The sequence below is a fragment of the Setaria viridis genome, chromosome 8, assembly GCF_005286985.2.
Source record: "Setaria viridis chromosome 8, Setaria_viridis_v4.0, whole genome shotgun sequence".
NCBI classification, from domain to species: Eukaryota; Viridiplantae; Streptophyta; class Magnoliopsida; order Poales; family Poaceae; genus Setaria; species Setaria viridis.
In genome coordinates, this window is record NC_048270.2 from 32,100,582 (window position 1) to 32,106,065 (window position 5,484).

General features: G+C 39.4%; 1 long non-coding RNA gene across 1 annotated transcript; it reads left to right on the top strand.

The window, feature by feature from the left end:
• Positions 1 to 919: 919 nt before the first annotated feature.
• LOC117834061 (uncharacterized) lies at positions 920 to 2,026 on the top strand. The gene is made up of 2 exons (XR_004635682.2): positions 920 to 1,130; positions 1,644 to 2,026. It is a non-coding gene; the product is annotated as an uncharacterized lncRNA (long non-coding RNA).
• The last annotated feature ends 3,458 nt before the right edge of the window (positions 2,027 to 5,484 follow it).

The window sequence follows — 5,484 nt, forward strand, 5'->3', positions numbered from 1 at the left end:
AATCAAGGAATGATCCACATCCTGATCTCCCAAAGATGGGCTAGCCTTGCCACGAAACACGTGCTATGCTCCTTCCACGCCATTTTTTATTGAACAGTAAAAAAAATTACAATAACTACACCTTTAATATCCTCAAGCGAAAAGAAAAAAAAATATTTTACTGAGGCTGAGGGGGTCAACATAGTAAGATGAAAGGAGTAATTATTACTAAATATATGGTCAAGAACCCCTCATCACGGCCACTTTGGGGTTCTGTTAGATTTAAGTCGACAGTGATAACAAACGTTACCACTGCTGGACTACGAACCGGTAGGCGGTGATATCCTTTCAAAAAACTGTGTAAAAAAATATAATGATTCTCATGATCAAATATAAAATTTAGCATAGAAATATAACCGGTCATTACCTTTCGTTTCACAACGAAAAGATCAATTTAGTACAATGTACATTATCATGATCTTTTGCCCAAATCATTTTCAGCAGGATTAACAAGGTTGTTACATCAAAATTTCAGCAATTTATATAACGTTGTGGCTATGCATAGGGCAATTCACCTGCTAGACAAGAAATGCATAATTACCTACTAAACACATACACGATGTACAACAAATCATCCATACTGTCCAACTGAGCATTTCTGATTATAATATTTAATCTCCTAGAGAAGGATAAAAAAAATATACAGCATCTAGTAGAAGTACTCCTTATCATTGCATGGAGCATAATTAGTCTGGCATGAATTAAGAATAATCCAGAGTGATGAAGCCATCACACATTGACCGTAATATAAATGGCGGCTTAGCTTGTAGTTGAACGTGCTAGAATAATGTACCCGCCAATTTAGAATTTTTCTGCAGCATTCAAAGTCGCCATTTAGGATAACAAATTCTTGTACGGAATCTTTAGCAGTGGTCTCTATCATGGGTTAGCTGTAGCTGGCTTCCATCCCATCCGTGTATATAAGCTCGCCTTCATCAGCACCGCAGAACAGCATCTTATATTGAAGGCTACAATGTCATCCCGAGCAATGTACTCCAAGCTTCTTGTCATGCTCTGTATGATATTGGTCTCTCTCGCCATCATCTTACAGGGCGCGTCCGCTGCAAGAGATCTCACCCACACTGTGCATGGTAACTAACCTCTCTTTAACTCCTTTTAGTGCATATTTGTTTTTGACATAGAAATTGTTAGTGCTGTCCCTCAGCAGGTAGGAGTCGTGCACCAGCACGTGGCACCGATCTTTGTAGGGTCCCTAATTTTCTAAAACAATTGTGTTGTAATGAGGAATCTTGTCAATCTCAGTTATAGCTTCATCAGCCATGAAACATTCCTATACCATACCAACTTCGCCCCTCTCTCCATAATTGACATCCATGTTTATCATAGTCTTCCAAGCTAGATGTACCAACATGCAACCTGGCATGTTTAGGTCAACCTCAATTAACTAATTCATGCATTTAGATATAATACCTAGACAAATGAGCAGTTTGTTGATGAAAACATACTAAAATGATCGTGAAATATTATATATCCAAATCAATTCATCTAATTTATTTTCTTATTACTGCACATGAATAGCAAGGAAGCAATAATAATATTCTAGAAATTGACACTTATTTATAATACTTTTGTTTGATTTGCAGCTAGCCGTGGTCGTGGCTTAGGTGGCTACTACTGGTACGGTGGTCGCAATAATGGTAGGACCTATGGTGGCACTCCAAGTCACAACAGTGGTGGCAATCATGGTAGGATCCGTGGTCACACTCCACCAGATCACTACTAGAAAAACGATCTTTCATCCCATATATTAGTACCGGTCACATTTTGACCCACGGGTCCAAATTTGGATGTCCTGGAAGTCCTTTTAGTAGTGGTACTGAAGGCCTTTTCTCCAGCTGTGGGTGCCCCATTACGATGTCTTCATCATTGTATCATGCATATATGCATATACTTTTTCAGTTCAAATACTCTTTCCATTTCCTCATTATATTTGTACAATACCCGAAAAAACTAATGTTACTATATATCCGCATGTTCAAATCGATAAATTTAAAACACCTGATACTTTGTACCAGATGTGATGTTTGGAAAAGAATCCCTGTGCATGTTGTGATGATGGCAAGGTGGTTTACACGAGTGCATAATGGTTAACAAAGATTTGCCTTTGGTTTTGGTATATAAACTTTTAAGTGGTTTGAATAAATGAGCACATATACCAATTTCGTTTAATTTCAGAGAACTATGTTGTTCCATATAATCATTTAGAGTGCACCTCGTAATTTGCTTCACCAGCCATTGGCATAAGAGGAGATATACTGTACTTATTTAATCCAACATGTCGTTGTTATTAATCCACACGACCCAACTGTATTTGGGACTGTGTTACCGAAGTTGACATCATGGGCTTGTGACGGACGCGAGGCTGCCGCACGGTCCCAGACAGGATTCTAAACATATAACTCTCTGTTATTATAGAATCATTTAAATAGGAGTAGAACTAGAAAGGTGATTTAAATTCAAGTCTTGTTCAATTCGTATGATAGGCAGCGCTATATAAATGACCCTACACAAGAACACAAAAGGTGATTTCCACAATACAGACGACCAAGCACTAATCTACACGGACATGTATGTCTACCGTGGAATCAACGCAGTCAAGGGATGATCCACATCCTGATCTGCCAAAGATGGGCTAGCCTTGCCACGAAACACGTGCTATGCTCCTTCCACGCCATTTTTTATTGACCAGTAAAAACATTACAATAACTACACCTTTAATATCCTCTAGGAAAAAGAAATCAAATATTTTACTGAGGCTGAGGGGGTCAACGTAGTGAGATGAAAGGAGTAATTATTACTAAATATAAATTTACATCTTGTCTTGCAAATACGTGCAGTTCCACTACCGTAGTGAACCTTATCACCGCTGGTCAAGAACCCCTCGTCGCGGCCTCTTTGGGGTGCTGTTACATTTAAGTCACGAGTGATAACAAACGTTACCGGTGCTGGACTACGAACCGGTAGGCGGTGATATCCTTTCGAAAAACTGTGTAAAAAACATACAATGGTTGTCTCATGGTTAAAACTTAAACCGGCAGTGATAACATCCCTTAGTGATGGCACTTTTCGTGGTCTTTGTGTGTGCTAGTAAGTTACAGGGAAAGTTTTTCAATCATCTTGTCCATGTCTGAACAACACTCGGGAGCATCGTGAGCCTGACCTGCGCGCCGTGCATTTGCCCGGCGGAGTCTGGAGCGTGCGAGTAGGCCAGCAAGAGCTCATCGAAGGTGTAGCGCTGTAGGATCATAGCAAACCCCATCTTCGCCCCATATTGATAAGTAGCATGAAGTTCTGGATGATATGCAGGTGCTCGATTGGCCCCCAGCTGAATGGAAAGAATGCCAGCGGCGTGTCCGCGGGACGTCCTTAAAACCTTCCTGGCAAAACTCTCCGGCCTAAACTGGTCTCTGTCCGTCCCTCACACGGCAGCATCAGGGTCAGCACCACGCCCGCAAAATTCTTCACGCTGAACTTCCACTGGTGGAAAACTGACCGTCTATCCAGCCCTTTAGTCCTAGTTAACATTGGACCCGTGACTAAAGTGGTTTTAGTCCCGGGTTAAAAAAATTCCATCGAAGACCACCAGCGGGGGAGGGGCGCTGGGGGCTTTAGTCTCGGTTGTAACGGCCAGAAATATCGCACCGGCAGCCGCACCATTTTATCCCGGTTGGAATTTCCAACCGGGACAGGGGGGCGGATCTTTTATCCCGGTTGGAATTTCCAAACGACAAAACCACCGACCGGGACAAAAGGGCTGGTATTTTGTCCCAGTTGGAATTTCCAACTGGGACAAAATCTCCTTCCTATAAAATCACCAGACTGAGAGCTTTTCTTCCTTCTCCAGCCCGAGCTACTCTACTCCACCAGAGACACTTGGCCTCCTCTCCATGGTGAGCGAGCAACCTTAGGGGAGGTGCTGCTCGAATTTTTTTCCTCATTTCCATGGGGATTTCACTCATCCAAAGTGTTGTGAAGTTTAGCTACTTCATCCTCCCTTCATTTATTGTTATTATGCTTTGTTTTATGATTTAGAGAGGGAGAAAATTCAGTTTTTCAGAATGAGGGAGAATGGAGAGGATTTTTATTTATATATGTTTTTGAGCTAGAATTTGATGGATAGCTTCCTTGTTATATATGATTTGTATTAGTTAAAAAAACGTGACAACATTAGGTATGAGAAAAAAATAGAGTAATTGTGTTTTTAATATTTAGTCATTGGAATAAAATTAAGGTAAATAAATTGTAGGTGTAAGAAAATAGAATTTGGTCATTGCTACAATTTTTCATGTCAATTTAACAGTAATTATATTTCGTTGACCGATAATTTATTTATCTCATGTTTAATGCAAGAATTAAATATTGTAAACAATAATCCTATACGAAGCCCTATGTTCATTTTCCACGTAATACAATGTAGATGAACCGGCAATATATGTACCACCTCTGTTCCACCAATCCCAGTTGATAGTGTTTACACATGGCATAAATTTGTTTACGCTATTTTCAACACAAAATTCAATCTTCTCCGAAGTTTATGGAGAGTCACCTCCGCTCCTCCGATACCAGAAGATAATGGTAGAATAGAAGAGCTTCGAGTCCACAAACTTGGGCTAAATATCATAAAAAAGAATCTTCAAATAGTATTCCAAACGTCTTTTGGACCCTAATTCTCACAATAGAAGTATGCTGGCCCAATATCCTCTTAAGGCAAATATCTGTTCACTGACCTAGACCTAGCGGTTTTTGGTTGGTTTTGGCTTGCCACCATGGGCCATGCTCAGTGAACAGATCTTTTACCTAGATGGGCTATTGTGTTTGTGCCACCATACTTCCATTATGAGAACGTGGCACTTACTCTAAAAGACGTTTGACCAATTATTTTAAGATTCCTTTATGATATTCAGCCCGAGTATGTGCACTCAAAGTTCTTCTCTTGTATCGTTATTTTCTAGTACTGGATATGTGGAGGTGACTCTTGATAGACTTCGAAGAAGATTGAGTTAAGTGCAAAGATGCCTTGGAGGGTGAACATTCTGCTATGTTTACCATTATTTTAGGATAATTGACTAGTACAGTCCACTATGGAGCGTCTGTAATCTTTAGTTTATGTGTATGTTTATTGTCTTGTTATGAGTGTAATCTTTATATGTATCTTTAGTGACTGTTACAAATGTTGAATGGTGTAATTTTCATGTAAATTATTTTTATCTCTATGAAGGTTGACTGGTGTAAATTATGAATATTGATCAAATTCTTTATCTAACACAAAGACCCATTTCCATTTCTCGCGTAATAATTTATTTATCTAATATTTTTTGGAAGGTCTAAATATTATAATCACATTAACTCTATTTTTTCGCCTACCTAATATTGATCAAGTTCTCTATTTAATATGAAAATGTATGTCCATTTCTCACGTAATAC